Consider the following 26,371-nt stretch of genomic DNA (forward strand, 5'->3'; position numbering starts at 1 on the left):
CAGCGTGTGTGTGTGTTTGTGTGTGTGCTTGATAATATAAAAGAAGATTTAGGTGAAAGCACTCTGGTTTGTATCAATTATTTATCAGACGGATGAGCTATGCCCCCACTGATTTATTCCTGACAGCGCCTGGGGAAAAACAGTTAAGTTAGCACTGCTGTGGGTTCTGAAAACCCTGGGTAACACTTGCACAACTCTTTTGTTCCTGACTTTGCAGAAAAAGCTTTGAAGTAACGTGGGCACGACACATTTTCTTGTCATTGCTTCTGCTTTGAGGTGAAGTCGTCTCCTATTGGAATTAGGTTAATTCATAGACTTGAGGGACTTGGTCTTTCCTCATTCTATCTGATTAACTGTGAATTTACAACCTGTCCCTAGATCAATAACTGGGTAAAACAGAGTCCCAAGTCTTCAAATCTAGGGGCTGTGGGGCTTGAAATGCTATGGGGCTAAAAATAGCACTGTAGACAATTCTGCTCAGGCTAAGCTTGGGCTCTGCGACCCTCCTCCCTTACCAAGTTTCAGAGCCTGGGCTCTTGCCTGTGCCCAAATGTCTACACGGCTCTTTTTAGCCCTGTAGCACAAGCCCATCCTGGCTAATCACCAGGGATGGCCCTATCCTCCATGATTAAATCTAGTTCTTTTTTAAATCCTGTTATAGTCTTGCCTTCACAACATCCTCTGGCAAAGTGTTCCACAGTTTGACTGTGCGTTGTGTGAAGAAATACTTCCTTTAGTTTGTTTTTAAACCTGCTGCCTATAACTTCATTTGGTGTTTACACTTCCTTGTTTACTTTCTCCACACCAGTCATGATTTTATGGATCTCTATTATATCCTCACTTAGTCATCTCATTTCCAACCAGAAGAGTCCCAGTCTTATTAATCTCTCCTCAGATGGAAGCTGTTCCATACCCCTACTCATTTTTGTTGCCCTTTTCCAATTCCAATGTATCTTTTTTGAAACTGGCATCACATTAGCTATCCTCCAGTCATCTGGACAGAAATTGATTAAAATGATAGGTCACATACCACAGTTAATAGTTCTGCAATTTCACATTTGAATTCCTTCAGAACTCTTGGGTGAATTTCATCTGGTCCTGGTGACTTATTACTGTTTAATTTATCAGTTTATTCCAAAACCTCTAATGACACCTCAATCTGGGACAGTTCCTCAGATTTGTCACCTAAAAAGAATGGCTCAGGTTTGGGAATCTCCCTCACATTCTCAGCTATGAAGACTGAGGCAAAGAATACATACCATACAATAGAATAGACCAATTTGTGACACAAGTCTGCTTTATTCTCTGGCCATGCTGCATACTGAATAAAGTAGGACTCCTAAGGAAGAAGCAGTTCTCGTATTGAGAGAGGATTATTTTATGATTCAAGTCTGGACTAGGATTCATCAGAGCTGGGTTCAATTCTTACCTCTGTCCCACATTGCCAGTGTGATCTTGGGCCAGTCACTTGATCTCTCTGTAAAGTGGGGTTATAACTTTATTTTCCCATAGTTTTGTCTTGTATAACTCTTCATGGCAGGAGCTGTCTCTTACTATGTACAGTGCTTCTCACACTGGGGCCCTGACCATGGCTGAGACCTCTGGGGCATTATCGTAATAGAATAATATCATCCTGTGTCATACTGCATAGGCACAAAGGATTGACATGAGTTCCGGCAGCCCCTCCTCCTTCCATATGCAGCCTCACTCACTGAATGAAAGAGACTCTTCCTTCCATACATAAACTCACATATCAGAAAAAGGTACTCGCTGCCAACAAACTTTCTTAAGCTCCATATGCATGGATGGGATCAGCAGAACAGTGGCAGACCATTAACTGAAAGTATAACAAAATCCAATGTGCATGTGCAAAGTATATTATTTAAACCCTTATGACTTAAGCAAGTAACAACCAATTTTCACCAGACTCCCAAAAGAGCCAGCTGTGACTTTGGGCCCATCTTTCTGCACAATTTCAAATTTGTACCACTGATCTGCCAGAACTGTTTTTTTTCTTAAAATAAACCCACCACCATATTTTTATAATGGGAAAAGTGTATTTTTTTATATCTTAGTTCTTGAAAGTAAATGTACTATTTTGACTCAAGCTTTCCAGAAACATTCCTTCCTAAACTGGAAACAAACTTGCCAAATTTCAGCCAGAAAGAAAAAAGACTGCAAAAGTTACAAGCAACTTAAAAAGACCCCTTAGTACAAAAATTCTTGGGCACCCTTAATAACAGGCATTGGTAAATTGTGTCATAATTAATAAATCACTAACGGGAATTAAAATTGTGGTTAGTATTCTGTCTCCACATGCACCCATGTAATCTTGCTGATGTATGTGAAGCAGGGACCGACAACCTTTGGTACACGACCTGTCAGGGAAATCCACTGGTGGGCCGGGAGAGTTTGTTTACCTGCAGCGTCCGCAAGTTCAGCCAATCGCAGCTCACGCTGGCTGCAGTTTGCCATTCCAGGCCAATGGGGGCTGTGGGAAGCAGTGGCCAGCACATCCCTCAGCCCACACCACTTCCTACAGCCCCCCCATGGCCTGGAACGGCGAACCACGGCCAGTAGGAGCTGCAATCGGCCAAACCTGCAGACGCTGCAGGTAAACAAACCATCCTGGCCCATCAGCGGATTTCCCTGACAGGCCGTGTACCAAAGGTTGCCGATCCCTGATGTGAAGGAAGAAATTCACTCTTCTGTTTACAATCAAAGACAATTGGGCGCATTCCCCTTAGTTCTAAAACTAAGCCCTTTGTGAATATGGTTCATCGCTGCACTACCTTTTTTGGGTGGTGTTTATTTCAATGGAGTTAATTTACAGCCATGTAAAAGTGGATGAAGCAGTTGCGAATAAGGCCCTGTACCTTCAAAGCACTGTCTATACGTCATTAGCACAGTGTTCCAAGGAAGGTTAATTAAAGTGGATCAGATCCTCAGCTTGCTTACATCATCTGAGCTATGCTAATTTTCACCAGCTGAGGATCTCAATTAGTGCATGTATAATGCTACCACCAGTGCAAGCAAGAGGAGAAATCTGCTTTGGTAATGTTTTACACTCTTTGAACTGGTGTAAATGACTACCCTGTGCAATGGAGAATCAGGCCCTTTTTCCTCTACAGTTTTCCCATATTATTATTGAAAATCCCCCCACCCAAAATCAAAATTTTGGTTCAGGGACAACAGGAATTTGTCCATTGACAATATTAAGGATCATCTTAAAAATAACAAATAATGTTTCTCTGTGAATAATGACTGCAATGTATACTCTAATAAACAAAAGCCTGCAATGTAGGATCTGTACTTCTTTTTCAGACTTGTAACAAATACATGTATGTCTTTTAAGGCCACTTAAATTAAAACATACCATAAAAGTCATGTGAAAGGCAAATTAGTCTCATGAGAAATTTAATCTAAGGTGAGATTCCACAGTGGGACGAAACATCATGTAGACCATATAATGAAACGCATATATTTTATGGTGAAAATGCATTCTGTAGTGACACATGCTTTGTGTTACACAATATATTAAAGAAAATTTGATCATTTTATGAGCTACCATATAAATACCATTTAGGATGTACAGTTAAAAACTATGAAGTCAAAGGGTGTGAGTTAAAATTGCAGGGTCATCTGCCATGGAGCTAGTGGGTGAAAATAGTCTGAATGCATAGTACTACTTGATAGATCTCAGTACATCGACAGCTTCCTTGAGCAGAATCCCCTATTTTATAATGTGCAAAACTCCCAATTTCCCATCCCAAGGCAAATATCATCTGGAAAGTGTGAGACGAATTTCCAAGAATACCCCACTTCAGGAATGATCTGACCCGATATAATTTAGAGGCATTCTTGAGTTTTGAAAATATGGGTCCTATTCTGGATTTGCTTTTCAACATCAGAGCCCTATAGTCTGGGGTGTTAAGATTTGGGACTTTGTTTTACCCTGTTACTGATATAGGGACAGATTGTAAATTCAAGTGTGTATCTGGGTTTGGTTTCTGAACACGTTCCCCACCTTGAAAATTTGGGATGCAGGCTTTGTGCCCATCTCTATTGCAGAACACTCAGTCTCGGATACCAGACAAAATCTCAGACACTCAATCTCAGAAACCAGAGCAGTCATGATTTCAGTAATGGGACTACTGGAATGCTTAGGGTTAAAAATGTGCATAAGCTCTTTACAGGATCAGGGCCTCAATACATTTCGAAATGGTAGATGGACTTGGAAGTGTTTCAGAGTTTCCTAATGCCAGACAGTGCTGGTGCCTAAGGACTGAGCCAAATGCAGAAACTTGTACACAACCAAAATAACAACCAAATAGAATATTGGTCAAAAATCTCTAGTAAGTGTATAATGGTGGAGCAGCATGGGTTTTTTAAAATTTTTTTTTCTTAGAAAAAAATGCATTGTTTTGAGGCCCAAAACTTAGGCTGAATGCAACAAATTTAGGCTGAATGCAACAAATAATTTTGGTTGGAGATAACTGTTTTACAAAAGAATCAAAATGTTTTGTTTAGACTTTCTTGTTTCGAAATATTTTTTTAGAAACATTTCATTTCCATTTCAAATTTGGCCAATTGTTTTTTTTTTTAAAAAAAAGCACACACAAAGGTGAAAAACACCTGGAACAGCTGAAAAAAGTTGTTTCAAGTCAACAAAAAAATTCTAGTTGATTTGAAATGATTTTTTGTTTTTGTTTTGAGTTTTGATTTGACAGAAAAAAAAAATTTTAAATGTGTTTTGGTTTGAATTGAATTGGATTCTTTGGGATTTTTCAGTTTGGCCCCCAAACAAACAAAAATTATTCAGGTTTCAGAGTAACAGCCATGTTAGTCTGTATTCGCAAAAAGAAAAGGAGGACTTGTGGCACCTTAGAGACTAACCAATTTATTTGAGCATGAGCTTTCATGAAAGCTCACGCTCAAATAAATTGGTTAGTCTCTAAGGTGCCACAGGTACTCCTTTTCTTTTTTTAAAAATTATTCACTTAGCTCCAGATAATGGCTGCAGTATGATTGGAACTAGAGAAGAAGGATCAGGTTTCAGGGGGGACCTCTACTGCAAGGAGGGGCCCAGCTGCGTGCTCTCACATGGTGGAGCCGCCGCATGTAACACTAGCCACTCAGTGTGCCTAAGGAAGCTCTGTGTTCTACAGTTCTGCTTGTCTGCTGCATCGCTTATTACTAATGAAACCTGGCCTTTAATTACATGATATTTACTGTGTATGTTTGCTAGTAAAGGATGTGTCTCTGTGGCATGCTGTACGTGATATAATACATGCATTGCTCCCAAATGTGACTTCATCCAGAATACAATTGAAGCTAATGGGAGCTTTGTGTTCTGAGACATCGGGATTTGAAAAACAAGGCACAGTCAGGCATCCACTATTCTCAAAGGAATGAATTGGTAGTTCACTGTCTAGCAAAGGTTTATAGGTAATCAAATCACTGGGCCTCATCCCCTCCTTGCTTACATCAGGAATAACCACACTGAATGAGATACACTGGCGTGTGAGGTGAATCAGGGCTGCTGTCTGCCTGACAATAGTAATTAGAAGTGGAATTAGGGCCTTGTCCATGATTCAGACATTCAACTCTCACTGTCACCAGCCAACATTAGAGAAACAGGGACAGCCTATTAAGGTCATACAGATGTGTCCTTCTGGAGCCATTAAAAGCTGTTCAGAAAATATTAAAGTTTGAAACAAATGATGTGACTAGGAATGACCAGCACAGAATGATTCAGGCCTTGATCCTTCACTTTGTAGAGTCTAGAGTCTAGAAATGCAAAAAACCCAAAAACTCAGAACTTCCCCCACAAGCCAAGCCAGCCACAACCTGAATCACAAGGCAACTCCGCAACTCTCCCCCTTCAACAGTCACATATAGTACCTAGAGAGAGAACACACATAGATAAGATTGATAACCTCATTTTCTTACCACGGTTGTGTTTCTCCAAGCTGCTTTGTTTGTGTCCGTCTTCACTGAGATTATTTTTTCCCAAACTGCATTGGGTCTACATTTTAACTATGCTTGAATGTGAACGTTTTGGAATTTTATACCTTAATAACATCCATTGAGTCTGTTTCTTGAATTTGTGTTTGCCTTTTGATTGTGCCTTTTTCAGCAGTTTCTTATTTTTAATGGTAACATCGTAGCATCTTTAGCTGGTCGCAAACTTTTAACATTAGATATCGCAGTGTATTGTGATGATGCTAGTCTTTAGACCCACATGAGAAAACCCCCCAGTAGATTGAATTATTTTTCTGGCAACTGGCAAATCCATTAAAAAAACAGGCAGACCAGTCAAATACCCACTGGGGGTAACCCTAGTGTAATCCTCTGTAAAGTGAGTGTAAAATGCTTCCACCAGGTTCTCCCCATGGCAAGAAGGCGGTGGAGAGGAACTGGGATTGGGCAGATCCTTGGGTAGACATAAACTGCGCACTTTCAAGAGCTCTTTCTCTATACAGCAAAAGGGGAGCATGGAAGGAATTGTGCCTCTGAGTCAGAATTCCTTCCTTGTCGTACTTCTCCTTGGATGGTGCCCGACGTGCTCACCCTTGATTGGGTGTACCTACTACCAGCTCTGTTTAGCACATAGTATTTCACAGCTTTAAACCGTTGTTGGCTGTGTTGTAGCCATGTTGGTCCCAAGATATTAGAGAGACAAGGTGGGTGAGGTAGTATCTTTGACTGGACAGCCTTCTGTTACTGGAAGAGAGAAGCTTTCAAGCTACACAGCACTCTTCTTCAGGTCCGGAAGCACCTATTGCAGTAGGTCCAGAAGATGAGAGCTGTGTCGCTTGAAAGCTTGTCTCTCTTACCAACAGATGTTGATGCAATAGAAGATGTTGGACTCACCTTGTCTCTTTCACAACTTTAAATGCAAGCTCGCAAAAGTCAAGACACAACAAAACGTAAAAGTAGTACTGGTGCAAGAGCTGCTTTTTATTGCGTTTTTTCACTATTATTTTTTGGGGTGTCTGATAGCATCCAGAAATGAAGGTATTGGAGACTAATATATTATAAAAAATTGTTTGCAGCTGGGTTATCAACCTAAAGTCCCAAAATTATGTGTAGAGCTTTTGGATTTTTCTGCCCAGTGGTATTCAAAGTGTCCTTCCCAGCTGTCATAAATATAAAGGGAAGGGTAACCACCTTTCTGTTTACAGAACTAAAAAATCCCTCCTGGCCAGAGGCAAAACCCTTTCACCTGTAAAGGGCTAAGAAGCTAGGACAAACTCGCTGCACCTGACCAAAATGACCAATGAGGAGACAAGTTACTTTCAAAGCTGGAAGGCGGGGGGGGGGGGACAAAGGGTCTGTCTGTGTGTGTGATGCTTTCGCTGGGACCAGAGCAGGAATGCAGGTCAGAACTCCTGTAAAGGGCTAATAAGCAATCTAGTTAGATATGCGTTAGATTCTGTTTTGTTTAAATGGCTGATAAAATAAGTTCTGCTGAATGGAATGTATATTCCTGTTTTTGTGTCTTTTTGTAACTTAAGGTTTTGCCTAGAGGGATTCTCTGTTTTGAATCTGACTACTCTGTAAGGTAGTTACCATTCTGATTTTACAGAGGTTTTTCTTTTACTTTTTCTTTAATTAAAATTCTCTTTTAAGAACCTGATTGCTTTTTCATTGTTCTTAAGATCCAAGGGTTTGGGTCTGTGTTCACCTATGCAAATTGGTGAAGATTTTTATCAAGCCTTCCCCAGGAAAGGGGATGTAGGGCTTGGGGGAATTTTTGGGAGGGAAGACGTCTCCAAGTGGGCTCTTTCCCTGTTCTTTGTTTAACATGCTTGGTGGTGGCAGCATAAGGTCCAAGGACAAAAGGTAAAAGTTTGTACCTTGGGGAAGTTTTAACCTAAGCTGGTAAGAATAAGCTTAGGGGGTCTTTTATGCAGGTCCCCACATCTGTACCCTAGAGTTCAGAGTGGGGAAGGAACCTTGACACCAGCTTAATACCTTATGAGGTTACTAAAGAAACTTGATGATAGTTCATGACTAAGGCTGCGAGTTTGTCATGTTAGTAATGGAGTCTGTGACTTCTGCAGTGGCTAGTGTAGCTTGCCCGGAGGCTGCCAGAGCAGCTCAGGCAGCCCATGGGCCAGCCACACAGGCCACTACTGGGGCAGTCTCGGGCCACCGCACCCCCCTCCTCCAGCAGCAGCAGGAGTTTGGATGTGGGAGGGGGTTGGGGCGCAGAAAGGGGTGAGAGCTCTGGGCGGCGCTTACCTGGCAGGGGCTCCCTGGAAGCGGCAACATCCCATAGCTTCTAGGTGGAGGCATGGACAGGGGTTTGAGTGCTGCCTCCTCCTGCAGGCACCACCCCCAGAGCTCCCACTGGCCATGGTTCCCAGCCAATGGGAGCTGTGGAGCCAGTGCTCAGGGAGGAGACAGTGTGCAGAACTGCCTGGCCGCGCCTCTGCCTAGAAGCTGAGGGATGTCGCCGCTTCCAGGGAGACACGGAGGCAGGTGCAAGCCCCGCCAACCCTGCCCCCCCCCAACAATAGCAGAGGTCCCAGTCCACAGAATACCGCCTGCCCCCCCGCAAGCACTCGTGGCACCCTGGGGATGCCCCCCAGCACCTGCAGCGCCCCCTGGGCCACCCCCATTGAACACCCACTGTGCCCCCTGGGATACCCCCCAAGCACCCGTGGCACCCCTGGGCTGCGCCCCACACCAATATTTAATCGGGGTATACAGTACAAGTCATAGACAGGTCCCAGGCCTGTCCATGAGTTTTACTAAAAATACCCATGGGTAAAATGTAGCCTTATTCATGACTAGATGGAGAGATGCAGAGGAGCAACAATATATACTCAGCAGGCCATCTGAATGTTTTTTAATGCTTTCATCCTGCCATGCAACTCCAAAGAAGCTGCTCCTCACTCACTTCTCAAATCAGTCTACAGATCTACCAGGACTGTAAAATTCATAATTCATTAATGCTCAGTGGTAAGGTTTTTGCAAAAAGCACCCCTAACTTGGTTGTTATGTAGGATCTTCCTTGACATGTCCAGTGCTGGATTATTGGAGAAGTATAATAATATATAAAAATTGCACAGTAACCTTATTATAATGTATATACTATTCATAATAGAAAATTGAAACTAACAAAATAGATCAGCCTTGTCAACATGTGCACACCTGAGTAACTTTGATTTCACTTGGACTGTTTATGGGAATAAAATTAATCATGCATGTAAATGGTTGCAGGATTGGCCGTCTGCTATAATCTACTAATTTAAACACCATGAATAATACAAACATGAAATTAACAAAATACAAATTCTTCTGGCTTAAGGCTAGGAATATAGAATCAAAACATGCACAGATTAATTTGCAAAACATAAAACAAAACCAAAAAATATATAGAGATTTTCAAGATATGGAGCTGAAACAAAATGTTTCTCTTTTACATCTGTCTAAATAGATTGTTCTCCAACTCAGACTCCCTGATGTGAATCAGGAGGTAGGCCTCAGGTGCGGAATTAGGAAACAACCACAGGGAGAGCATCATCTGAGAAGCCATCGATATAAGTGAGCCGGCTGTACTCCACACAGTGGAGTTCGGCCATTTTCCCAGATGGAACAACTTGAAAGTATCGCCCGTGATATTGGTGCTCTCCTGACAGTGCCGTATCATGATTGGCTGGTGCTGGCTACATCCATTCTTAAAGTAACTTGTTTCAGAGTGCAACTGTGAGTAATGCCATGGTGCTGTCCCCTTCCACAGATTTTAGTCAGAGGACTGCCTACGTAGGGGCTTCCCTGCAAGCAGCAAGGAATTGGACAGTAAACATCTCTGCGGGTATTCGGGCACTTTGGGGATTCTCATCGGCATTGCCTGAGCAAATAACCTGTATCTGCAGTATTTCTTGTAGTGCGAGCTATAATGCATGAATATTGCCATTTTGGGCAAAAGAATGAAGGATGTAACTTCTTGGATGCGTTGCTCACCCCCAAGTAACCATCAAAGCTCTGAAGTTTCTTGAAGCTCACCTCTGATTTTGTTATGTATCCTGACTTCAGACAGTTGCATTATATCGAAGCCAAAAAAAGAAAGAAAAAGAAGGCTGTCAGGTGATGGTGTACAGACATACCTATCATATTGCAAAAACAAGCTCTCTGTATTAATGTCCTTTCCAGCTTGATCAATAGGTGCAAGGTTTATTGAGTTCACATGGCACTCAGCTTGACAATAAAGCAGACTCTACAAACTGTGCAGGAAGGTCATCAGATCCTTCCTTATCTTCTGGATCAGGTGGCCCCTATCCAAATCCCCAGTGTAATTTACCATTTAAGGGTTTACAAATTAAAGGACTGTATTTTAAGGTTAGAAAAAAAATAAAGCCCATTTTTATTTAAGCTACAGGCAGTGAATGACTAGTCACATTTAAACGTCTTTAAAAAATAGGGTTTGAGAAAGGGACTCATTTGCACTCACACATGTCTGAAGTCCTCTTTTTATCTACAGAATAGGTACAGGATTGTCAGTGACCATGTAAGCTCACCCCAACATGGTGCTGCCAATGTATTTCAACCCTGAACTACTTTCACACCCTTTCACCTGAGAGGTTGTAAAAGTAGTTCAGATTCTCTAAGGTCCTGATTCAGCAAAGCACTTTAGCATGTGCTTAAAATTAAGCATGTGAAAGGTATCCTTTGCCTAGTATGTGATAAAACTATGTGATAAAACAATACTATACATGGTAAGTGTGACAGGATCCCTGGATGCAACCTGGAACTGGGGTACCACTTTGCCCCCTTAACTCTTCAGCCTGGGCTGTCTCTCATATTGCTTTGCTAGTGACAAGTAGCAACCCCCTCCAGGCACGGCTATCACTCAGCACAACCACTTCCAGCTAGATTGCATGAATGCTCCCAAAGCCACTCATGAATCACCCAGAGAAAGGTGTCACCCAATTCCCCCCAGCTCCCCAGCCTTATAACCCAGAGCTGTTCCATTTTGCCCTGGTCAGAAGCCTGACCAGTGTATGTTTATTACCCGGTCCACCCCTCCCTCCATGTGGAGAGGTCATGTGCCAGCTTTTGTAAACTGAGCTGAGATTTCCCAAGCACTTCAACCAAAATGCACTGTTTAAGTAAAGTATAAAACAGATTTATTAACTACAGAAAGATAGATTTTAAGTGATTATAAGTGGTAGGCATAAAATATCAGGGATAGTTACCAAAGAAAATGAAAGAGAAACGCACAAATCTAAATCTTATTACACTCAGCAGTATTTAGATCAAGCAATTTTCTCATCCCGCTGGATGTTACAGTTCATAAGACACAGGCTTCCCTCTTAAACCTGGACCAGTCTCCTCACCTGAAGTTTTTGTCTTCTCAGTGTTCTTACTGCTTCCCGTATAGGTGGGGGAGGAGAAAGGCAAAGGCATGTGGCCACTGTTCCCTATTTTGTATCCTTTGTCCATGTGCCTAGAAGACACTTGCCCAGACATGTCCTGGTGGGCTTTGCTGAGTCACTGGGTTGAGCAACCCCTCTGGCGGGTCTTGTGCAACTGAGTCATAGAGTTGGGCAGCCCTTATTGAATTATAAATCCCTTGATTACAACTCCCCTTCTGATTAATGGTTGTTGAACACCTTCCTGGGCAGGGGTCTTTGTATGTCACTAGCAACCATATAGCAAAATCTCATAACTTCATACACACTATTGATATACATATTTGGATAGAACAATGGGTTTCAGCAGATCGTGATCTTTCATATGATATCTTAAATGACATGATTTGTAGGAAATATATCATAATTTTACAACAGGGATAGATATGGGGGTTCCAGGGTGCTGCTTTGAGGTACAGTGTGTCACAGTATGTGATATACCATGTGATAAAACAATACAAAACAACCTCATTACTCTTTCAAAGCTGCCAATCAGCTATAAGAAACTGTTATCAAACAAAACACACTGCTTGCATCAATCTATCAATTTTAGGGATGTGTAGGGAGCACATCATCAGAGCAGCCAAAAGGCTGTCTCATTTTGAACTGACATAAATAGGAGGGAAAAATTACTATGTTCAGTCCACCACAAGACTTTTGGTGTGATAAGCCCATTGAAGGAACATTTTGATAGATACCAGAGCTCAATCTTGCAAGAGGCTGATCAGTCTGGCCCTGATCTAGAAAAGCACTTAAGCATGTGTTTAACATTAAGCATGTAAGTAGTCCTATTGACATCAATGAGTGTTTGGCAAAAATGGTCTGCTTTGACAGACACCCCTAATGTCCTTTCTTCATACGTTTCCAGAAAACACTTCCAGTGGCTCTGACTGTGGTAAAAATTACAATCACACCACAGCCTTAGTGAGGTACATGCATAGAGCTGACTGCTGGTTACAGGTGCTGGAACACAGCTACGTTGTGTCTCGTATGTTTGCCAAGTTTAAAGGACTCTGACGCTATTCCATTACATGAGAAATGCAGTTGGCCTTTAATATAATAATCTTGTCCTCTTCATTGTTTCAGAGCCAAAATTATAGATGTAGAATTGCCACATGACCTTATATCATACTACAGGCTTAGTGAAGGAGGATAAACCCATTTAAAAGAGACTGAAACCTAGTTAACAGGACCTTATACAATAAATTTCCCATTCCATCCTGTCAAATGCCTTGTCTGCTCTCAGAGACATGGTAATAAGTAGGTGAGATGACCCATGAATGCCCCATATTAATTTTAATTAAGTCCTCAGATGATACATTGACTTTTCTCCTCACCAACCCAGATCCTCTGCTCAGCTGGTATAACTTGGTTTCAGTTGAGCTACACCAATCTGGCTCTATCTGTCCAATCCTGACACTAAGACTTTGACCTAGATCTTTACCTCTACATTTAGTTTTGATGTTTTAGTTGGTAGTTTTAGTACCTACACACTAGCACGTCCCTACTTTTCTTGAGCACTTTACTCAGCTTCTAGGAGCTACCACCACCACAATACCAAACCGTCACCATAAGATTTATGTAATGGGTCTGCCATGCTGTCCTCACCTGGAAATGTACCTACTTCTGAGTTTTTTATTACCATTTCTGATCTCTACAGAGGGAAGCAACTTTCCCTGTGGTCTGTTATAGGACCTTGTAATTTTGATAAATTAATCCTTTCATGAAGCAATCAACTTATAGTAAAGGCTGAATCATACTGATTATAGTATTTGTAAAATTTCTTTAGGTACTCTCATTGAGAGATGAATTTGAAAGCTCTATCAGGAAAATATACTTTATATTATTATTTGTGATTACTATCTCTTATTTGGACAGATAAGTTTACTTGCCCTTTTCACCCTGTTAAAACTCGTGAAATTTACAACAGAATATTAAAACTTGCATGAAAGATGTTTTGTTCAGTTACATTTTGCAAGGACTTGTGCGCCCAGAATGTATGTCTACAGTAATCTGCTGAACTTCTTGTACATACATGAGACATTCTGAATAAGCTACTCCATCATGCTTCCTAGAGTAGGTCACAGCTGAGAGTGCCCATTTCAGGTCAGAGTGCCAGAATACAGGGCATATACCCCAGGCTGGTGGTGTATTCTATCAAAAGGCTTCACCAAACCAGTAACAGATATGTGCTTCTGAAATACAGTGCTAGTTATTATGGAGCCACAGACAATCCCCTTCAGGCCTTCTAGCCACTCAGGCACCACCCAGACAAACCAGACTTCTCTGATAAATGATTAAAACCAGAAATCATGTATATTAGGTTCTTCCAGCTCCAGAGAGGCAGCCATTTACCCCAGGTCAAAATATACTTCAGGATATCACCCAAAACTCATGCTGGTAGCCAATCCTTTAGTAATCTAAACCTAAGGGTTTATTAACATATAAATAAAGGAAGAGAGTTATTAAATGGTTAAAGTGAATCAGATACATTACAGTTGACTTCAGAGTCTGTAGATCAGAATAATAGCAGTGATATTAAATCTGCTAGCTTCCAGTAAGTCTTTCTCGTTCACCCAAAAGATTGAAAGTCCTCTGTCCATTGTTCAAAGCTCCCCTTGTTAGAAATCACAGCCCAGAGACTTAGGGCAGGAATGAGGCAAGGAGATGATGTCACAGTCTCCACTTTATACCCCCAGTCCACGTGCATGGAAAAATACTAGCTAAAACATTGAGCTATGCATCACATGTTCTACGTACCCTGCTGAATCATGGGCATCCATAGTCTGTATGCTCTCTGAGGCATCCTTAGGAGGAGCCTACTGGAAGAGTTGATTCTCCTTAAGGACCCATCACCAGATGGCTGGCTTGTCTTGACATAAATCGGTCTTTGGGAGTGTTACCCAAGAACACAGCATGTTTAGTAACAAGCATGCAGTAAAATTTCACAACTTCATACCCAATGGTGATATTGTATATACACATTTCAACAGGATAATAATAATTAGCAGATTATAACTTTTCCAATTATACCTTGCAAGGCATACTTTGTACAAGATTTATTGCAATTGTGCAACAGCGGTGATGATGATAATAATGTAAATATGGTTACCTTCCTTTTTATACAGTATCACACTTCTTCTCACCTGAATTACAAGGACACGCATGTCAAAACCAGAAAAGGTTTGTGTCACCATTTTCACTGGATTAGAAAAATAATCAAAAGAGAAGGCCATGACTCACCTGAAAAAAAAAATCATTATTCCATTTTCCCAACTTGCTTTTCACTGGGTTTGGTTAATTCCTAATGGAAATTTCTGCAAACAATTAGTGATTCAAGTTACCAGGGAGAAGCATGTTTTCAAGCTACTTGCCTCCCACTCAGAACAAAGGGACCCTAATCGGATTCAAATACTGTACATTTGGAGCATCACTGCCCATTACACAGACATGACTCTATTATAGAATAATTCTAGAATAATTAAACAGCAATAGTGTTACCATGCAGTTACTATTGTTTTGAGTGAATCCACTGGATAATCATTACATAGTTAGCACAAAATGTATCGTGTATTGTGCTCCATGCTCCCACTGTAGGTTTAATCTATATATATTTAAGAAAAATTTGCATGTGCTAGGGCCAGATCTTCTAGTTTTTAGTCACTCTATACTCTTGCAAATTTTCTTGCAGGATTTGGCTCATTATGAATGTGCGTCTAAACCTTATGTATCTCATGGTGTAAATAATGGCTCACATTCTTGAATGCAAAGCCTTTTAGAGACTGAGCTAGCAGCTTGATTGTCCTGAGTGCCACGTCTGCTATTAGTATTAACTCAGATTAGTGTTCACATGTGTGATTCAGGGATCATGTCTATTCATAAGTCAGTCTTGTGGGTTCAATCACAGCTCAATTAAAAGTCATGGACATGAATGGAAAGGCTAAGAAAAAAGTTGTAATGGCCCAAGGACCAATTCCTGACCCACATACCCACAGTTCCTCTCCGTTGGAATGAAGAAATCTAGTAGCCTTTAGTTCTCTCCCATCCAGCTTCTTCATCTGTCATAAGATACAGCATGAATGCTCTGCCCAGTAACAGTTGGAAACCTTTTTAATGTTATCTTGTAATTTCAGCCATTAGCCTCAAACCATATCTCAAATCATCAGTCTCCTATCTCAGCCTCTTCCTTGTATGCAGAGACCTAGCATTGACTAGGGTGAGAGATTTAAAGAGCTCATGGTTGAGAGAACTGGTAAATATGGGATGAGGCTTATGTTTAGGGGGAAGCACCCCTTAACATTCTATTTGTGGTACAATGTTGTACCCAGTACATAATGATACATACGTTATCACTGTGCATCCTCCTTTCTGGAGCTGATTAAGTAATATTAATTAATTAACAAAATTTACAAATTTTGCAGTTTTTTCAAATGACAATGGGATGGTGTTCCATGAAGGAGGAGTGCTGGGCAGAGACAGGCTCCACCTTACGAAGAGAGGGAAGAGCATCTTTGTGAGCAGGCTGGCTAACCTAGTGAGGAGGGCTTTAAACTAGGTTCACCGGGGTAAGGAGACCAAAGTTCTGAGGTAAGTGGGATACCGGGAGGAAGCACAGGCAGGAATGTCTGTGAGGGGAGGGCTCCTGCCTCATACTGAGAATGAGGGGCGATCAGCAGGTTATCTCAAGTGCTTATACACGAATGCACAAAGCCTTGGAAACAAGCAGGGTGAACTGGAGGTCCTGGTGATGTCAAGGAATTATGACGTGATTGGAATAACAGAGACTTGGTGGGATAACTCACATGACTGGAGTACTGTCATGGATGGTTATAAACTGTTCAGGAAGGACAGGCAGGGCAGAAAAGGTGGGGGAGTAGCACTGTCTGTAAGGGAGCAGTATGACTGCTCAGAGCTCCGGTACGATACTGCAGAAAAACCTGAGTGTCTCTGGATTAAGTTTAGAAGTGTGAGCAACAAGAGTGATGTAGTGGTGGGAGTCTGCTCTAGACCACCGGACCAGGGGGATGAGGTGGATGAGGCTTTCTTCTGGCAGCTCGCAGAAGCTACTAGATCGCACACCCTGGTTTTCATGGGTGACTTTAATTTTCCTGATATCTGCTGGGAGAGCAATACAGTGGTGCATAGACAATCCAGGAAGTTTTTGGAAAGCGTAGGGGACAATTTCCTGGTGCAAGTGCTAGAGGAGCCAACTAGGGGGGGAGCTTTTCTTGACCTGCTGCTCACAAACCGGGAAGAATTAGTGGGGGAAGCAAAAGTGGATGGGAATCTGGGAGGCAGTGACCGTGGGATGGTTGAGTTCAGGATCCTGACACAGGGAAGAAAGGTAAGCAGCAGGATACGGACCCTGGACTTCAGGAAAGCAGACTTCGACTCCCTCAGGGAACAGATGGGTAGGATCTCCTGGGGGACTAACATGAAGGGGAAAGGAGTCCAGGAGATCTGGCTGTATTTCAAGGAATCCCTGTTGAGGTAACAGGGACAAACCATCCCGATGTGTCAAAAGAATAGTAAATATGGCAGGTGACCAGCTTGGCTTAATGGTGAAATCCTAGCGGATCTTAAATATAAAAAAGAAGCTTACAAGAAGTGGAAGGTTGGACATATGATCAGGGAAGAGTATAAAAATATTGCTCGGGCATGTAGGAATGAAATCAGGAGGGCCAAATAGCACCTGGAGCTGCAGCCTAGCGAGTGATGTCAAGAGTAAGAAGAAGGGTTTCTTCAGGTATGTTGGCAACAAGAAGAAAGCCAAGGAAAGTGTGGGCCCCTTAATGAATGAGGGAGGCAATCTACTGACAGAGGATGTGGAAAAAGCTAATGTACTCAATGCTTTTTTTGCCTCTGTCTTCACGAACAAGGACAGCTCCCAGACTGCTGCGCTGGGCATCACAACATGGGGAATAGATGGCCAGCCCTCTGTGGAGAAAGAGGTGGTTAGGGACTATTTAGAAAAGCTGGACGTGCACAAGTCCATGGGGCCGGACGAGTTGCATCCGAGAGTGCTAAAGGAATTGGCGGCTCTGATTGCAGAGCCATTGGCCATTACTTTGAAAACTCGTGGCGAACGGGGGAAGTCCCGGATGACTGGAAAAAGGCTAATGTAGTGCCAATCTTTAAAAAAGGGAAGAAGGAGGATCCTGGGAACTACAGGCCAGTCAGCCTCACCTCAGTCCCCGGAAAAATCATGGAGCAGGTCCTCAAAGAATCAATCCTGAAGCACTTACATGAGAGGAAAGTGATCAGGAACAGTCAGCATGGATTCACCAAGGGAAGGTCATGCCTGACTAATCTAATCGCCTTCTATGATGAGATTACTGGTTCTGTGGATAAAGGGAAAGCAGTGGATATATTGTTTCTTGTCTTTAGCAAAGCTTTTGACACGGTCTCCCACAGTATTCTTGTCAGCAAGTTAAGGAAGTATGGGCTGGATGAATGCACTATAAGGTGGGTAGAAAGTTGGCTAGATTGTCGGGCTCAACAGGTAGTGATCAATGGCTCCATGTCTAGTTGGCAGCCGGTATCAAGTGGAGTGCCCCAGGGGTCGGTCCTGGGGCCGGTTTTGTTCAATATCTTCATAAATGATCTGGAGGATGGTGTGGATTGCACTCTCAGCAAATTTGCGGATGATACTAAACTGGGAGGAGTGGTAGATACGTTGGAGGGCAGGGATAGGATACAGCGGGACCTAGACAAATTGGAGGATTGGGCCAAAAGAAATCTGATGAGGTTCAATAAGAATAAGTGCAGGGTCCTGCACTTAGGACGGAAGAACCCAATGCACAGCTACAGACTAGGGACCAAATGGCTAGGCAGCAGTTCTGCGGAAAAGGACCTAGGGGTGACAGTGGACGAGAAGCTGGATATGAGTCAGCAGTGTGCCCTTGTTGCCAAGAAGGCCAATGGCATTTTGGGATGTATAAGTAGGGGCATAGCGAGCAGATTGAGGGATGTGATTGTCCCCCTCTATTCAAGATTGGTGAGGCCTCATCTGGAGTACTGTGTCCAGTTTTGGGCCCCACACTACAAGAAGGATGTGGATAAATTGGAGAGAGTCCAGCGAAGGGCAACAAAAATGATCAGGGGTCTGGAACACATGACTTATGAGGAGAGGCTGAGGGAACTGGGATTGTTTAGTCTGCAGAAGAGAAGAATAAGGGGGGATTTGATAGCTGCTTTCAACTACCTGAGAGGTGGTTCCAGAGAGGATGGTTCTAGACTATTCTCAGTGGTAGAAGAGGACAGGACAAGGAGTAATGGTCTCAAGTTGCAGTGGGGGAGGTTTAGGTTGGATATTAGGAAAAACTTTTTCACTAGGAGGGTGGTGAAACACTGGAATGCGTTACCTAGGGAGGTGGTAGAATCTCCTTCCTTAGAAGTTTTTAAGGTCAGGCTTGACAAAGCCCTGGCTGGGATGATTTAATTGGGGATTGGTCCTGCTTTGAGCAGGGGGTTGAACTAGATGACCTCCTGAGGTCCCTTCCAACCCTGATATTCTATGATTCTATGACAGTTGATTTTCATGAACAAACAAACCATTAATGTTCAAGAATGTAAATTAATTTTACAACAATTTTCAAATAACATTTGCCAGTTTTTAAAAAAATTGCCCATCTCCAATCCTTGCAGGATGAATACTGAAACATGGCACAAAAACATTCTCGATGATGACTTGATAGAGAGACAGGTAGTTGCCTTAGTTGAAAGTCATAGTTCTGTTGATCTCATTGTTCTTTATTCAAATTCTTAACAGAACTGTGGTTTCTGCCTCCCACCTTCACTCCTCACTTGTCTTGTTCTAAGTCCGGTGACGATTCCTTCCATGTTTGCAATGTCCACCTCCCACCCCATCACCCACTTCCTCACTTATCAGAGTAGTAGCTCATCTGATGAATGTGATGATGCATCCGATGAAGTGAGCTGTAGCTCACGAAAGCTTATGCTCAAACAAATTGGTTAGTCTCTAAGGTGCCACAAGTCCTCCTTTTCTTTTTACTTCACTTAGTGACTTTCTCCATTCAAGCCACTAGGTGTCGTAATTACTCACAACTAGGTGAGAGGAGCTTTTAGATTTGTCTGTCTCTGTCTACTATATGTCTATAGAATATATATGTAGAGTTATATCCTTAACTGTAAGGCTGTTAATTTTTGCAGGTGTTAATGTTGTAAATGAATAGATTTTGAAGACTGGAAATAGATGCGTTAATCTGGTAATGAAGGCAATTGATTTTGATTCAGGTGGGGAATTATTACTTAAAAGAAAACCAGTAAGGGAGGAAATATTTTTCTATTTCTCCTTTTTGCCCCCTTTAATAATTAATGTTTGCACAGTGCTGCTAGGAATTTTGTGAGCTGATTCAGTTGTGATTCCTGTGCTCTTTTTCTCTTTATCTTGCAATACTGGCTCCTGGGCACGACTTTCTCAGAAGCACTCAGGTAAAGATCTTAAAGTAAGTTATGTAAAGTAAGTTTATTCCTTTATAAAAAAACACAAAACCTCAATTCCCAAATGCCAAAAAAGGATTAATTAATGTGGACTGGGGTGCATGCTGATAAACCCTAATGAATATGAAGGATTCATGAGAACTCCAGTAAAGGATTTCTGAGACTTTAGTTTCTACGTCGGGCATTGTTCTCGGGGAAGCCCAGCTTGGCAGCAGTAAACCAAGACATGCCACGCAGGAGTGCTTGGAAGAGTGATTTTTTTTATTTCTTGGCCTCAGTCACATGACATTGGTTAGGGTTCAAAACATTTATTGCCCTGTCACGTGGTAGGGGTCAGTGTCCACTGACTTCAGTCTCTTCTGTTACAGTGCCCATTAAAAGACCTCAAAGGAGTGAAATAGACCCACCCTCCTTTTCAATTTGTCACCCCGGATTTTAGGGAAGCCATTTTAAGACCTCTGGTCCGGAAAGCATAACCCATTGGCGTGTGCTCCAGGTCGTCCCCCAGCCCACCCAGACCCTCAGAGGGTACGAGTCTGTTACAGCCCCAGCTACGGATCATTGGCTCAGTTTGTAGCCGCTCATGTGCTTAATTCTTCCTTGTGTTAGCCAAGATGGCAGCCAGCACTGAAACACATGGATAACATTACGCCAGTGAGTAGTTCAGTAGGACATTTGCACAAGTGTTTGCACAATTGGTCCCTAAACCACGCACATGGCAGATGTGCACTGTGAATATTTGGGAATCAGCCTAGTGAATTTGAAATCATCCAAACATTGATAGTGGGAGCCACCTATTGGGCAAACATTCCTCTGTCTCTGAGTGAAAGGAATCATTGTTCAAAATGAACAGGGTCAATTAGGCATTTCTCTTACTCTTCCCCTCTCTCTCTTTACTGGTTTCATCCATTATTAGTAGGATTTGGATGAACCAGTGTGAATAAAACCAAGCCTGAACTGAACCTTCTTGGAGGTTTGAATATGGATGGTTAACTTTATTTTGTTGTTTTTTCCCTCCAAGTGTTCTCCTTTCAAGTGTTCCATCACTTTCTGGTCTTATAGGGGGTAGTCTCATTAAAGGTAATTCAGGCTCCAGTGTGTAGACCCCAAGAGATCTGGAGAAACAATCCCAACTTTTGGCTGTTTGTCTGAACTGAATTTCCAAACCTTTTGAGCTTCATGCTAATTATAATGGCCAGAGGTTCAGATTTGGTTTGACAAGCTCTTTCTACTAATGCATAAGAGTGTCTTTGCTCTCCCTAGAGATGAATGCTGTGATCATTCTGGCACAGCTGTTTGGGATTAGGGATTTGATCATTAAACTCACTGAAGTCAATGGGAGGCTTTCCATTAACTTCACTGGCCTTTGGATCAATGGCTACAAGATGGATCCGATGTCTCCTTGTGGCATCAATGAGATTATTATAGTTAACGGCTGCTTTTACTAAGGTGCCCTTTCTTCAGTGCAACCGTTATGGCAATGTCCGACAGAATTTAATGGGGATGAAACCAGTAGGTCTTGTCCTAAAACTGCCCGTATTTATTAGCGGATATCCTTTCCAGAGAATTTTTAAACCAATGTATGGAATTTAATAGGCAATTCCTATAGCGGTTTGAGTAAAAATGTGTAAAGAGTTTATCCTGCTTAGGACTTTCCCATAAGGGAAGAGAGTGCAGTTATGAAGCTAGCAGCAACTCCAAGAAGAGTGAACAGCTTGTACTGCATTATTTTATTGCCATCTTTTCACAGACAGGCACAGCCACAGCCACCCTCAACAGAACTGCCACCAAACTCAAATTGCTCTTCCTACTCACAACCATCCTCAAATGCCTGCCACTGGAGGGGTCTTTTCACTCCAAGGAATAACTAAACAAATACCTAGCAATGGATTGTAGTTTAGCAATGGAAACTATTCTTCAGCATGACTGGCTGTCAAACCTAAATATCTCTTACATAGGCTGTGCCCATGTGGGTGGTGGTTATGCAGCTGCTGCTGTTGCAAAAACAAACCATCGATGGGAAGGGCAGAAAAGAAGACTGAAGTGAAGAAAACGTGTACAACTACTGAGACCGCATGCTAGGTGGATATATTACATGGAGATCCTGGGTTATGATGGCAGAAGTTGGCATAACTCAGGGCTGTTTCTAACCCATAGTTTGTAAAGAAAATTGGGATCCTTCTGGATGAAAGACATAATAGTAAATGTAAAGTGCACCTATATCATTATTATTGCATCTGCTATCATCTTGAAATGACTGGTTCCAGAGACACACTGCTCTTTTTCAGGCTGTGGTGCAGGAGTAGCGAGGGAAGGATGGTGTCCCAAATGGATCATGCAGCAATGCAAAATTGATAGGGCGTGTAGTTGATATCTGGCCTAAATTGTTTTTAGGAATGCATACATAGCTTGACTTCGCAAAAGTTCGTCCAACCTAATGCAGCGCTTGACAGATCTTTTAACTCAGGCAACAGCAAGCCCTTTTATGATGGAAAAATAAATAGAAATGTTTGTCCAAACGGATAGCACTCGTTTGGCCACTGGAAAAGCATCTAAATGCAAAGGGCTTTGTGAGTGTACTCAGTGTGATTCTGGGTAATGGGATTCACTGGTAATCCTCCACTAGACAGCCTTTTAAATCTTTCTCTTGATTTGTGTGCTGTTTGGTCCATAATATACATATTTTCAAGTGTCATTTTTAATTTAATGCATGATTGAACATATTACCCCTGGCAGAGCTAACTAGTTAAACTAGAATCCATCAATTTGGCTGAACTGTTGACATGCAGAATAATATTACAGATACATTAATTTTAAATGGAGAATGGAGAGCTGGCTTGGTGGTTTGTCAGTCAGGTGGTACCCCTTTGCTCTGTACAAAGCAGAAGACATTGACTATAAACATGAGAGTCACTTCTTTGTAATCTCCTAAAGCAGGAAGAGATATCATGTAATGAGAGATGGTCTAACGCCTCAGAATTCAGACCTTCCAAAGTATGGGGTTGTTTGACTCTTGGGTTTTGAATCCGCACATTTATAAAGATAGTATCTGCCACAGTTTCTGGGTAACTGCATGTGTAGTCCCCCTTGGCACTCCACCAATGGTACCCACTTAAGTTTCCAGCTCCCATCCATCTCTCTCTCTGTCTCTCCTCTCCCTCTGCCAACTGGGGGTTTTTAAGAGTGCACAGTTCCCTGCCTTACACTGTAATATTCCCAGGAAACCATTCTGCCTAAACAGGCTAGCATTTGCACTTCACTTTCTCTCCACAGGCTCTGAACAGTGCAATTGCCAATAGTTACAAGTCACCACCCAGACCTTTTTAAGCAAGCACATTTATTCTTAAGGTGGAAGCATTACAGAGAAAATATATTAAAAACAACAAAAGATCCCACACACCTGTTAAAAAGCTTACCAGAGGTCACTCCCCACACCTCCAACCAGGCTGTAGCTTCAACAGGCAGGATTTCTGCATAACGAGAGGTGGGGAATTTGCATTAAACTCACCTTATGTATTCCCCAGGAAATTCACTTCACACTTATTGTCTCAAAATTCCATTCTTGCCTGGCACATTTTCAACATAGTTCTTTGAACTCCCAGGCCTCATATCACCCCCCTAGAGAGGTTATGTACAATCCCAGTCCACAATAATACATACATTTAGCATTTAATACAATGGACCCCAAAGATACTTAAACTTAATTCAGTAAGGTTTTTCAATGCTATTTCAGGAAACCTGTCACAGTGCCTTGTGCAAATTCCAACACCAGGCTGGGATTTGGCTTTTGAACACCCCAAAATCTGGTGGGTATTTGGAGCTCAGGTTTTGATTTAGTTTTATGTAACTAAGAAGAGCATTCACCTCTCTGGGGATTGATGTGATTTTGAATTATTTCTGATTTATACCTTTTATTACCTGAACAGTGAAGACCTGTATTTTTTGCATGAAATTATATCCTGATGTCATGTCAATCATTGTTTGATTAGCATACAAGCAATGAATCTATTTTGGGGCACTGTACCTTTAAATTTCTAGGAGTCAACTGTTGTGTTGGAGGCAGCTGTTGTTTTGAATCCAGGACAGAAGCAGCATGTTATCAAAGATACACATTCTAAGCAGTCTTGTGCAGACTTCACTTTTGCTTCATTTTTATATTGTTGTTCTCTTAATATGAAATTAAAGGCTATTTTGATAGAAAGTACCTGGTAGCTCATGGCTGTATGTGGAAAAACATAGCCATTGCTACTATCATGAAGAACCCACAAACACTCAAAGAAGGAAATTAATGAGCAGGAAAACTGTTTGTTAAAGAGCCAGTGATGCTTCATAGCCAACTTTGATATCCTATCATGAAATGCTTTTCTATGCAATTATATTTGATGATTAAGATATTTTCTTTATTATGAAAGATAATTGAATGAAGGCAGGATCTGCATAGTTTAGGACTTCAGAGGAGGAATTATAATAATACCTAACTGCTTTATAGTTTTTTTCATCAGAAGATGGCAAAGATATTTACAAAAGGAGACTCAGTATCATTGTCCCCATTTTATGGAGGTGAAACTGAGGCATGAAGAGGTGAAATGATGTGCCCAAGGTCACTCAGAATGTCAGTGGCAGATAGAAACCAGGTCTCTTGAGTCCCAGTCTAGTGCTCTATCCAACAGATGAACTCCTGAATAAGACTTTGTTTTCTTTTTAATTTTTTTATGTAAGCAGTGTTTGCCAGCCTGATAGTATGAACCCCTCTGGATATCCACGGAGCAGAAACTACCCCTGCCAATGTGCCATACCTCTGATCTAGAGACACCACCATTAGGGGTGAAAAGGGTAATTTGTCTGTCTTTATCTGCTCAGACTTGGCATCTGTGCTGGGGCTGCCAATGAGGTTAGTAGCCGCTGTGGTGGGTTTTTGTTATGTAGATGCTGGTCCACCAGGAGCTGGCAGTACATGGGAAATGGCAGATTCACTCTCCTATGTTCTGGGATTGGAGACAGCCAGTCCTTCTTTCTCCCTCTACTTCATGGAACACACTGCTCCTAGACTGGCCTCTCTTCTTTGCTCCGGGGATATGATTCTGGAATGCACGGCTTCCTGTGACTGGCTGCCTGGCAAGTGGTTGGCCTTCTTTTTCAGGAAAACTCCGTCCACCTAAAGTGTGTGGGAAAACATTGTCCCTTTCCTGTTGTATGCAGAAGATGGGTTTTGCTAAGTGGGGAGATTAGGAAGGTGCAAGTCCTGTCATCCAGTGGTCTGAGGACAGGCTGCCTTTTGGGCAGGTGCATAGGATAGAACTGCCCCGTCGTCTTATATTCCAAGAATCAGGTCCTGAAACCCAAGGCTCTGTCTTGCTTGTGCTCACAGGATGAGCTAGTTCTATTCTTCCCAAGCTACAGGGGTAGTTTTTGGGAGTATTAAGATTCTGGCAGGTAACATGGGGAGCTGCTGGCCCTTCTCCCTCATGGTGGGGTGAATTTTTGCAATTCTCCAGGGCTTATTTTATATTCGCTGATATTTTTTGCTTCACCATCATCATTTTATAAAGGTTTTGTTTACTCCCCAGACTCTCTGAGAGAAAACAGTCCTAGAAGCCGAGCAAAGTTAGGCGGGAACACGAGGGGAAAAAATTACATGGCTTCCCGCATTCTGTTTCTGAGAAGAACCTTCCAATCACCTGCACACCAGATGCATGGGGAAGAATTCCAGTGTCAGTAGAGCCTCTTGTTTATTTCATAATTGCATGATATATTTCCTCACCAAGAGCCTCAGAGACTGTGGAGTGGTTATGGAATTCCCAGTCCTCCACGGTCACCAGAGAGGACCAGAATGTGTTGCAGTAGGAAATTCCTGGTGAGGGAGTTCTCTAGTTGCTGCTTAAAACACGGTTGTTTGATTTTCCCCTCCCACTACATGGTCTCAGTTTAGCTGGGCTGAGTACGTGCCCGCTGGTTTCAGGGGGGGTTGCACCTGGCACAGATAAACCATCAGGCCTCCTCTCCTGCGACCTATGCTACCGCATCTACACCTCTATTTATACCTCCACTAGCTTGATGAGAGCTAGCGTGAGCATGTGATTATGAGCAGCGGGTTCACACCCTTCACTTGTAGTGTAGACACAGCCAAAGAAGGAGGAAAGGAAAGGAAAGGAAAGAGACCCCCAAATTTCCAGAAGTGGTGAGCATGGAAAGTGGAAAATCGGAGAGCACCTGTGAAAGCTGCAGCAGGAAGGAGGCACAGCCCTGTCTCTATACAGCAATGGAGCCCATAGCACAAATCCCTCTGTTGGAGAAGTTTGATTTTGGCACTCAGGCAGCAGCCCTTGCTGGATCAGGCACAGGCACCAACTTTCCAAAGTGCCGGGGGGTGCTCTGCCCCAGGCCCTGCCCCCACTCCAGCCTTTCCCCCAAGGTCCCACTCACGCCTCACCTCTTCCCGCCCTGCCCCCGCCCCGCCTCTTCCCATCCCCACTCCACCCCCG

Source organism: Lepidochelys olivacea, assembly GCF_965140295.1.
Source record: "Lepidochelys olivacea isolate rLepOli2 genome assembly, chromosome: 1".
In the NCBI taxonomy this organism is placed as follows: Eukaryota; Metazoa; Chordata; order Testudines; family Cheloniidae; genus Lepidochelys; species Lepidochelys olivacea.